At 51.9% G+C, this 11,604-nt stretch overlaps 1 protein-coding gene across 2 annotated transcripts in view; it reads right to left on the reverse strand.

Annotated features, from left to right (window-relative positions):
* Window positions 1-11,281, reverse strand: part of MTMR4 (myotubularin related protein 4) — a 56,836-nt gene extending 45,555 nt beyond the window's left edge. Inside the window, exon 1 of one of the 2 annotated variants that reach the window (XM_058037633.1) lies at window positions 11,238-11,281. The gene's annotated coding sequence lies outside the window, so the exon portion shown is untranslated. Of the gene's footprint in view, window positions 1-10,614; window positions 10,633-11,237 lie in introns of those variants that run through there. The other variant, XM_058037635.1, reaches the window with a different exon arrangement.
* Between the last annotated feature and the right edge of the window lie 323 nt (window positions 11,282-11,604).

The raw sequence follows: 11,604 nt of genomic DNA on the forward strand, positions 1-11,604 counted from the left end.
AGGAAACGGTGCCTGCACTGCCGAGGTCACATCCCAAGTCGCCAGGCCAGAGAAGTGCAGTCTAAACTGGTCTTTATGCAAACACTCGGTTCTCATTATGCACACGGACAATTCACCTTTAACTACCATCAGCCTGGGGAGTCTCTGACAGCCACAGTTTTTTCTGAAAGGCAATCTTTGTGACTGCAGAAAAAACCTGAGATATGTGGCCAAACACACCAAAAGGCTCTGAAATCCAAAGACAAAGTCCTGAAGCGTGCCACTTTCCCTCCCTACCCCACTACAGCTCAGGGCTTTTCCAAGCACCCATGTCTAACATCCTGGCAATCAACATGTGGGTACTTTAAAATAATTTCAACGAAACTGCAGCAACACAATGTCAGCCCTGTTATTATTACAACAAATGTAACTATTATTATTTTATACATGTGCATAAACACACCTGTGTGGCATTACTTTAGGAGTCCTAAGGTTTCTGAGGCAGGTTCCTGCAGCCAGAGGACAGGATGGATGGGGGGAACCAGGTAAAGGGCAGTCAGGACACCTCTGGCATTCAAAGTGGTGCCTGCCTGCAAGGATCTGGAATCTCCCCTGGGACAGTCAATAGAAACAGTGTCTGAAAGCAGAAAATCCTGCTTTTACTGCAGGTGATCACAATAACACTGCTGTGATTCACAATCCTGTGACAGCCACACTCAGGTCCGGCTGAGGCTCCTCAGCTCTTGAAGCTCATGTTGCTGGCTGGAGGCAGACCCCAGGCCAGAGCTCCAGTGCCACCATTCACCACAGGCAAAATTTCTAGGAAAGCCTGTGTTCTCCAAGGGTAGTTTTCTTCCATAGCAATTAAATGAAGCGTCTTTTAGTAACCCACATAAACACATATGTGAAAAAGCTGTGACCGAAACCATCAGCAGGTCTGAGAGGACAAGGAAGCATCAGGATTTATTCTCTTGACTCACCCGGACCAAGCCCAGTTTCCCCAGCAGCCTCCTCACAAGGGACAAGGAGGATCCTGTGCCAGGCCCTGCAGCACTTGACCCTTGAAACGTGGCTGGGAACACACAGCTCTGCTGAACACCACTCCCCACTCCTGGGGGAAAGCCAGTTCCTCCCCAAAACTTGCAATAATTGTGCCATCACAGGAAGAACCTCTCAAACAGAGCAATGAACATCTGCTCAGGGCTTCTACCATCAAGCTACAGAAGACCACAAGAAGAGATGAAAACCCTTGAGAGTTATTAATAAGCTAAGAGCTCACTTTCAATTGCATGTCCAACCTGAGCATGGTCAGAGCTGTTTGCTCCCATGGAAACCCTGAGTTTGCAGGCACTGTCTCCTGATGGTTTGTTATGTCTACAGCCTGAACATCCTCCTTCCCAAGGAACCCTCTCAGGGTTTTGTGTTGCCACAGCTGCTCTTCACAACCAGGCAATGAGCTCAAACTCGGAAACTTGGCCTTCATGAAGCTTTTCTGGAGGTGGCATCCCTCCCAAAACCAAGCAAAACCTCACCTGGTGTTTAACAACTCCCCTTTCCCACCCCAAGCCCCCAAAGTTTAAGAAGGTTAAATCAGAGCCTTTGGTCTTCAATTTCCAAGTATCTGGAGCCTTTCAAAACTGGTTTGCACTTCAGCAATGGAAAATCCCATGGAGGTAGTGCCTTGCACACTGACCTGCTTTCATTAATAACCTCACCTCAAAGGATGTAGGCAGGTCAGCAAGTTCAGCTGAGCTTAAGTGCTCCCATCTCGTGCTCTCTCTAAGCACGAGCTTAACTGCTTCTAAAAACAGCCCTGGCCACGCCGGCTGCTGCACAGGCACTCACAGAAAGGGAAATCCCCAGCCAATTGATACAGGGGAAGAGAAGGCAATTTGATATATATAGCAAGTGCCCAGCTTATCTAGCAGCAAGAGCTGCTCAAATTCACACACGCTGTCCCTTCCTTACTTCCAGCAGCATGAGGGATGAAGGTGGCCACATGCTGAGCTCAGTACTGAGAGGACCAGAGGATTTAGTCTCATCTGCTGCAACTCACAGAGGGAGAACAGAGCCTCAGATTTCTTCCCCTTCATAATTGACTATAATAAAACTCATTAAGGATCAAATTCCTACCTCTACAAGGTTTAGGACAAGACTGCAATGCATCAGACTTTATCTAACCCAAAGACAAATCTCAGGAAGCACTGGGATTTTCATCATCTTTGCCCAAACACAGTTCCCTTCCTCCTGACAGTGCATCACTGACATGCACTGATGGAACCCCACAATCACCACCAACACCAGTGGCAGCTCTATCAGCAATTCCAGCTGAATCCAGGCTTTCCCCAGCGCTGTGTTTGGGCTCCAGCTCCACAGCTTCTGGAGAACAGGCAGAATGGAAAGCTGGGGCTGCAGCACTCAGTGAAACATCCCAGCTCCTATTGCTCCAGTATGAAGCCTTTGCTGTAGGGAGGAACAGGAGTGGCAGCACAGGGGCAGTGGGATCCTACCCACTGGGCTGCTGCTCCCCAGGGAATTCCAAGGAGGAACTGGCTGCTCATTCCAGCTTCGGTTTTGAGTGCTTTGTCATTAGTAAAACATGCTGAAAATGTGACTTCCTCTGCCATGAGGCCTATTGAACCTTTTCACAGAAGTCTAAGGAACTTCCTCTTGTATTTCAATAAAAGACAAGCTCACAGGAAGAACAGTTCCTCTCATGCTTCTGGGAATTCCTCTAGTAAAAACACCTATTGAAGAAGGAACAACACAGTGGAACAAAGAGAAAGGGAGGTGGGGGATTCACTTGTCCATAAGTCTGTAGTTTATTATAAAACAAAACTATTAATCCACTTCACAGCACAGAACCACTTTTACTTCCTCTTTTGCCTCATTTAGCAATGGCAACAAAAGCTTTCTGCAGAGTTTCCTAATGACCTAAATCTGCACAGAACCTCTGCATTCAAGAGCTTCACATTAAAAAATAATCTCAATTTGATCTCCTTGCTGAACAAAACCGGCTCTGTCTAGGATCATCTTAGCCAGATCCAAAGGTGCTTAGCTACCCACTTTGGTTTGGAAATGCAGACATGAGACAGCAGAGAGGGATCCATCTGCTCACTGGCATGCTGGGAAGAGTGGCACTCCCTGGAGAGCCCTGACAGATTAACTCTGCAATTCCAGAAAGGGGAAAGAGCAAAGAACAGGGTAAGGAAGATATAACCTCGAGGCAGCCCAAGGAAGTGCAAAGGACAGCAGGGAGGGATATGAGTCTCTCACTGGCACATCCAGCCCTGGCATCCACTTCCCATGGATCTGCCTCCAGCCTGTGCTGGCTGCCTGCCGGTACCGTGGCATTCCCTCTGGCTGCAATATGGCTCCAGGCTGCCCTGCAACAAGCACAGTACCTTGGATGCTGGGAGCCACTGGCTCCCCGAGGAACACTCAGGGGTATGAGTCAGCCAGAGGCACCAGAAAGGACATGACCAATTCTTCAGGCCCATTCATTCAGTTCTTCTAATCGTGTATTGTCTCAAAGTCCTGCAGAGGTTTCTGTGCAGCCCCTGCTCCTCCCTACATCCATCAAATCTCAGCCTGAGGCAGCTCTACTAATTATCCCTTCCTGCACCAAGACTCATTCCTCACCTCCAGCAAGCAGCAAAGCTCCTCTCCAACACAGTTCTTTGTGCTCCCAATCAGCTGTGGGAGACAAAGGATCTGCTCTTCCAGGGCGATAATCCCCAGTATCACCACATCACACAGAAACAGCCAGCATCCCCGCGGAAGGTTTATGGCAGAGATGAACTGTGCCCAGGTCACCCCTTTGAAAGACGCTGCCCCAAACACCCCCCGTTGTTCTCAGCGGGCACGGTGGACAACCACTCCAAGGATCCCAGGGGCAGGAGGAGCAGAAGTGGAGCTGTCACAAAGCAAAGCTGCTGCAGCAACAGCTCTGCTGAAGGGACCACTGCCTCGGCCCTGAGGGATGGTGCAATCCAGCAAAGATGCAGGGAATGCCTGGGACTCACCCTCGGGGATTTCTGCACCCCCCTCCAGTGCCTGGGAGTCTCCCACAGCCCCTTCCTTCACCACAGCAGTTCTAAAGAAAAGATCCTCTATTCTTGTCATTATGTGCCCTTTAGGATGCACCACAGGTTCAACATCCCCTAGCAAACAGGGACTTCACAGCACAAACCAGCAGTTCTCCTTGGAAATCAAGGGACTTTCTCTTCCCACAGGCAGCTATTTCCAAACACGAATGCTCAGGGCACAGCAATAACAAACATTCAGAGGCCAATGCAATTTCACCTGAGTTGAGAGGCAGCAAGGCCCTGAGCAGGGCAGCAGTGAGGGAGCTGGAGTGCAAAGAGGAAGGAAATGGTTATCCTGGGTATGATAAAGCTCCCTCAACATAGTAACAAAATTACTTTATAAAGGCACTGTACCCTGTGAGCTGTAGCATCAACCAAGGCTGGCAGTGTCAGAGCTGGCATCAGTACCAAAATTCCCAATCAGCTGCTCACCAATCAGCTCAGCTAGGTTACAGCTTCTTTGGGAAGAGCCACTGCTGACCTCAACTCATCCCTGCTCCTGCACATGGTGTTATTCCCTCTTTCTGCAGAAGGGAAAGGGGCAACAGGCAGAGCCCCTGGCACTCAGTGGAAACCAGGTCTAGAGGAGATGTTTCCTTGCTACAAGCAAGATGAGAATTCTCATTGCCCAGACTCCCTCTCACTGCACCCGCTGCCCCTGGCTGGGTTTGCACACACTTCCACGGCCTCAAGACATCACCTGTTTGTTAGAGAAGGGTGTAGACACAAGGAACCTTCTCTTCTTAGAGAAGCTACCCCTTCTGGTGAAGGGGTGGATATGAAAAGCACAAGCCAAGACTTCCTGATAACAAAATATTAAGCACTGGCACTTTCCAGGAGCAGCAGATCTTCCCTCCAGGTGATGAAGAGCCCAGTGCAGGTGAGACAGATACTTGCAGAGGACTGAGAAGAACCAGGCACATTGTTTAGGAGCACAAAGGATCCAAACACACAGAAGGAAAAGCTGATACCCCAGAAAGAAGAGCCAGAGTTAATCCCTCTGCAGCCACGCCACGGTCCATTGGGATTGGAGGAAATGGCTGTCCTGGAGCACAGACAGACAGACATCACACCAGAAGCCAGCAGCACTTCCCCAAGTCACAAGGGCCACAGCTTTTAAAAAATAAAGCAGCACTGAACTATAGCATCAAAGGAAACAAATCCCACATAGAGGGGACGTAGGGTCTCGGGCTGTAAGAAACCCTGAAGCAGCACTGGAGAGGGAATGTATGGCTGAAAAGGGCACAGACCTACCCAAGGGCACAGGAAAGTTGACAAGAGGACACAAACCATGAACTGTACTTCAGCACAGTCAGAGGGAAGTTTAATACCCCAGGTCACTGGGAATGTACCACAGACACAGCATCCTCAGTGGCACATAAAGCAGCCTGAAAAACAAGTCTCTAGTGTTTCCAGAGGAGCTCACCAACTCCCACTTCGCTGTGTTTCTTCCCACCAAACCTCCAAATACTCCACAGCTGTCCTTCCCCCATCCCAGCACACACACTGTCCTGGCACATACAGGCTGCTCCATCCCACATCCAGCCTCAGTGTCCCTGGGCCCTGTGCCTGAAGAGACTCATTTCTACTGCCCCAAGCCTGAACTCCAGGGCAGCACAGGCTTTTTGGCCTGTGTCCAGATGCCATGGGCTTGCTCCAAAGTTTTCAGCAGGAACAGAACATTTTAGCCTTTGGGAAGTTCAGTCTGCCTTTTGGGAAGGAAGGCAGAAGTGCCTCTGGCATGGGCACAGCTGCAGGCCTGACCTGGGGGAGGCAGGAAGGGGGTGCTGTCTGGCTGGAAAGCAGAAGTGAATACAAGCCCAAACGATGCTGACTGGGGTGAGAAGCAACAACTTCAGGGCTCCTCACATCCTCCTGAGCACCCCAGGTCACGAGGCACCTGCAGTGAAGCTGCCAGGTGGTGCTGGCAGCCAAGCTGAGCTGCAGGAAGCACGGGCATGAGCCAGGCTCCAGGCTGGCAGCCTGCCATGCTCTCCCAGGGCACCCTCAGTGAGACCTTCTCCAAACTGGGTGTAGGTGCCCATAAATGAGACACTAAACAGGACAGCACTGCTCTCGTTCCCATTAGAACAGTGAAACAGATCCCACCTGGCTCACACTGCTGTCCCTGAGTGCTGTGTGCCAGTCATGCTCCTGCTATAAGGAGACTTCTGCTGAGTCCTTTGAAAGATTGAAAAAAAAAAATTATTGCAAATCCAGGCAGCACAGTTGAAACAACAGAGACAACTGAATAGATTCATGCTGGATTGCCACAAGGCACTCATCCACTCGGGGGAAGCTATCTTCTTCAACAAGTTTCTAGAATAAAACAAACCAACAAAACCCTCCGAAGTTTCCAGAAGGAACAATGCAAACTGCAACCCTCGCTGGCTTGGAGCGATCCCCAGCTTCAGCAGGGACCAGCAGGCAAAGGCTGGCAGAGCCCAAGCAATTGAACTGACTGTAGAACAGAAATGCTCTGAAGGTCCTTACCATAAAGCTGTCACTCACAGGCAGTGCCATGCCCAAGCACGTTCTGAGAACAATTCCACAATTCCATTTTGCAGTGAAGAACCGGTCAAGTTGGAAAAGGAACAAGGACTCCACTTCCTGGCCAGTGCTGTTCTGACAGCATGAAATGGCAGAAAGCTGAGCTCCAGAGAATACCCCACTGCAATTCTGGGCTTAAGTTCAGCTACAAGACTTTGCCCCCGAGCAGATAAGTTGTGAGCCATGTCTACCTCTGTCCCTGCTGCAGGCACAGGCTCCTCTGAAGCAGGGAGGAGCTGGCAGTGGTCAGCAGCCTCAGCAAGAGTCGCCAGATTTGGCTCTTGCTCCATCTCAGACAGAGGTACCCAACATGTCGCCTGTCCTTTTTTATCAGAACATTCCCACCTATCTTATTTCCAGCAAACCCCATTCCCAAGGCTTAGGAAATCCATAATCCCAACTGCCATCCCTCCTGTCAGTGCTGTGCCTGTCTCTGTGGCAGGATCAGACCCACACCCCTGCCAGAGACAGCACAGTGTTTCTGTCCCCCAGGAAATAACGTTGGCAAAAGCAGAACTCTGTCCTGCATGGCCGGGTCAGCCGACCATCCTGGGTGTGCAGGGCCTGGGATCAGCTCTATCTCACAGCTGCTGAGCAAACACTCCACCTAGAAGTGAAGCAACAGGATCCACGAGGGAAGGGAGATCAGGAATGCTCTCCACCAGAGACTAAAGGGAATAAAGCGCCTAAAAAGCTCACAACATAAAAGGAAAGCTCTGAGGCCAGAAACTTGATACATGTTGAAACAGAATATACTGACACATAACTCTCCTCTCTTGGGATAGGCCCTGGGGCAGGCTTCTCCCTCTTGAAGAAGAAATTTGAGGGCATCTCCCAGCTAAAGAACAGCAATACAAAGTAATAAGTAACAACAAAGGCCTCACTGCTGTTAAAAGCGGGAACTGTCGGATTAGTACTGCTGGTGCTCTGTCCCACTGAAGTCACCTCTGTGTGGAAAGTCACCTCAGGCTGCTCCCAGACCCACACACACAGACCACTGCACAAGGACACTGCAAACACACCCCGTGAAAACCATGCCCACCCCACTGGGAAGAGGCAAACTAGGTATGTCAGAGGGACCAGAGGCTGCACATCAAACCTCAGCACGTGTGTCAGAATGTCTCAGCAGCCCAGCACCGACTAAACTAGAGAGAAAGAGAAGAAAGTTGGAAGGAAATAGGTAAGGGGGAATGTGTGCAGCTCAGAGAGGACTCCAAGAGCTCACACTTTGATACAAGGGTGCCCCAGTAGCAGCACAGGCACCCTGGCAGGAGCACAGGCTCATTTCAAACACGATTCAGCCACTGACCATGTCTCAGATCCATTTCAGCTCACACTCCCAGAAAACAGCCGGTTTCTAGAGCTGTGCCAGCACATCCAGCAGCACTGCTGCTGCCAGAGCCTCCTGTCAGTCCCCCTTGAGGCTCTGGCTGCAAAGCCAAAGCACCTTGCACCAGGGCAGCTCCTTCCATGTGGGAATTCACCATCCCCCTTTCCTTGGATTCCGCTCTGGGCCACAGCGTGCAGATGCAGTTGTACTCACTGCTTTGGACAGAACAGGCACCAAACCACCCTGGAAAGTAGGCCTGAGCAGGCATTTGCTATTTATAAGCTAATCAGCTGATCTCTCCGGAGGGAAATCCTGCCCTTTGGGGCTGTTGGGAGTGTGTGGAACTGCAGGAATGTCAGGGAGGAACAGGAGGGAAGCGATTACACCGACCCAGAGCGTGCTCCAAGTGAGCAGACAAAATTCCTCCCTGCTCCATCACAGCCCCAGCATCCTCCTGAAGAACAGGCAGTGATTATGAGCAGGGATTAAAGTGCTATGCTAATTTGCTAAGAGCAAAGTAATTTTTTAAATAGCTCCCATCTCCATTCATCATTATCTAAAAAGGGCCCTGATCTAGTTCTGCAAAGAGCGACAAGTCTCACAGTAAGAGACCACTAGAAATCCAAAAACACACGGGAAACTGGCTGGCTGGAGCTGCTTTGGAAGGGAATGGTATCAGCTTTCATAACTCTTTGATAATTATTAAATCCTTGTGGGAGCATGTCCTGGAAAGTTGAGTATGATGTGCAAGTATGCAACACTGATTTCTTTCCTCCTGTTCACATTTCTCTCTCATAAAAATAACCTGGGTTAGATGACACTGCTGGATTTTCCTGTGAAACAATGCTCAGTCATTTCCAACACCACTGCACACACTCAGTGCAACCACACACACCACAAAACAATCTCAGTTCTCTCTACCCTCCTTTTTCCTCACCTACCAAAGTATTGCTGAGAACAACCCTCTCCCTCCACTGACAGCAGCCTTTGAAACAAACTGGAGACAGCAAAGAGGGATGGAAATGGCTCTGTCTCAAACAGCACAGACTAAAACAACATCTCTTGGAGGAGAGGGCCCAATTCCTAGAGCAATCCTCACCAACAGGGCAGACTGGAGTCCCCCAGGCCTGGCACCTCCTCCAGGTGAGCAGAGCCCAGCGAGACACGGGCACCAGGCTGAGGAAAGGCTGCTCCATCAGCCCTGTGCTCCCCAGCACTGCCACAAGGGACACTTTGAGAAGCCCCATGTAAACAAAAAACAAAAGCAGGCCAGTGCATATTTGGCAGATTGAGATCACAATAAAAAGCCAGCACAGCAGCATTCTCCAAAGTCTCTGTGGCAAGATCTGTCCCTAAAGCTTCCCTTGATTTGGGTTTTGGGTTTGGTTTCTTTTCCTTTTAGCTTGTTACAACCAAATCTGACAGGTAAATGACACCGTTGTTGAGACAGATGGGATGGACCCTGCCACAAAACACACAGCAGTTTGAGTTCCTCTGAGGAAATTGTCCCAGTCAAGGCTCTCTCAAAAAAATTAAATAGCAGTCACAGCCAGATAAACAGATTCCTGAGAATGCAGCAAAGAAAAGGGGAACTCAGATGTTCCTAGAAATGTGTAAGTGAAACGTTTACATTTATTTCCCAGTTTACTTAGATGTCCATCTTCCAGCAAACCCCCTTAAGGACACCACAGCCACCTCAAGACCCCCAAGCAGAGCAGCCCCCAAACTCCTGGGACTGTGAGCCCAGCTGCTTTTATTAAAATAAAGAAAAACATGGAGCCTCCATGTAAAAGCTGGCAGCAAATACAAAGTCATCATGACTTAGGGAAGTTTGTGCTCAGGCTTGCATCTCAATCACCTAAAGATTTTGGATTCCATGTACATACCCTGACCAGCCAGACTGAATTCCCAGTCTCCAGCCTCTGTTCTGCACAAGCAGATGCAGACTGGCCAGATCTTCTCTCAAGTTCTTGCTGGAGAATGCAGAGGGAGCTCTCTCAGCACCACACAGCAGCTTTTTTCACCTTTATCCCCACCTCATACATGTCCAAACTCTGCCCAGCTTTGAACTACACACAGCCACCAAAGCTGAGCACAGCAGCTTTTGCACCAGCTTTTTTGTGGGATCTGAGTTAACACTCCCTCTCCTCCTCCTCATGAGGTACCAAAGACCCCCTCCAGCCTAGCTCCCTGTGTTCAATACATTCATGAACCCAGGCAAAAATTCCTGCTTCCCAGGACAGATCCCACTTCTCCCTCCCTTGCTTCTCTGCTCCCATTTCAGACTCTTCCTGAAGAGTCTACTTCTTTGCTTTCTCTGGTAAAACATATGTGGTCTCCCCAAAGTCCAGTGCCAAACTAACCAGGCCAAAGTGTCAGATTCTCATTTCCCCCTTTTTACTCAGAACTCTGAGTTGCTCATGCAGTTTCTCAGCTTTTACCTGTCAGCTTCCCTCAAGTCATTACCAAAATCACCATCAGGATCTTTAGAGACAGTTAACATAACATGCCCAATAATGTCCTAGGACCCTCATTTTACAATGGATTATTTTGAGCTCATTCCACCAGTTAATTCACAGGAAATCCCAAAGGCATCACATTAGCTGTTTTAGGGAAAGCAATGTTTACAATACAGTTAGCTGAGGAGGTTCTAAATAAATGTCAAACCTGCATCACCATCTCCACACCAAACTTCAGCCAGCCACAGTTCCACACCAGCACAGAACCAGCACGGAGGGGAGGCACCTGCTCCGAACACGGCCGTGCGTGGCCTCCAGGGGGGCACCGAGCAAACCCCACCGCACGCGAAACAGAACCGGCTCCGAGCCGCTACTCCGGATCTCTGCGGCACAACAATCTCCCACCCGCAGGCACTGCCAGGCGGGCTCTGCACGGCCCCAGCGCGGGGGGACGGGAGAGGCGGGCGAGCCGCGCCCGCAGCCCCGGCCCGGGAAGGGCTCAGGCCCCGCGGCAGGGCCGGAGCGGGCAGGGCCGGCCCCAGCGGGAGCTCCGCGGCCCGGTCCTCGGTCTGTCTGTGACCCCGCCTCCGCCCGCCGGCGGCACCACGGAAGCTCGGTGCAGCCCGGCCCGCAGGGCCGCCGCCGCCGCCTCAGCGCTGCTGCCACCGGGCGGTGCCGCCCCTCACGGACAGGCCCCGGGGAGGCCGCGCTCACCGGGCGGCGGGGAGAAGGAGCGGGGCCGCGGCGGGCGGCGGCCCGAGGAGCGGCGCTGGGCGCCAGGGCGGCGGGAGGGGAGCGGGGGCGGAGAGTCCCGGGCAGCCCCGGCCTCACCTGTCCCGGCGGGTCCCGCCCGGCTCCGGCCGCGCCGCTCCCGCCTCTGCCGCGTGCAGCTCCCGCCCGGCCCCCCCCGCCGGCCCGCGCAGCCCGACCAATCAGCGCCAGGCACCGCCGGCGCCATCGACCAATCAGCAGAGAGAACGCGTCCCCGCCCAGCGCCACCAGCCGCCAGGCCACGCCCACCCACACTCCCGCCAGGCCTATCCCGTGACACGAGAGGGGGCGGTGCCCGCCGCCCGACGGCCAATGAGAAATCACAGCGCGTCCCGTCGCAGCCAATCGGCGGCCGCGCGGCGCCGCTCCTCAGACGGGGTGGGCGGGCGGCGGGAACGGGGGTGGCTGGGCCGGTCCGTCACGTGAC

The sequence above is a fragment of the Melospiza georgiana genome, chromosome 19, assembly GCF_028018845.1.
Source record: "Melospiza georgiana isolate bMelGeo1 chromosome 19, bMelGeo1.pri, whole genome shotgun sequence".
In the NCBI taxonomy this organism is placed as follows: Eukaryota; Metazoa; Chordata; class Aves; order Passeriformes; family Passerellidae; genus Melospiza; species Melospiza georgiana.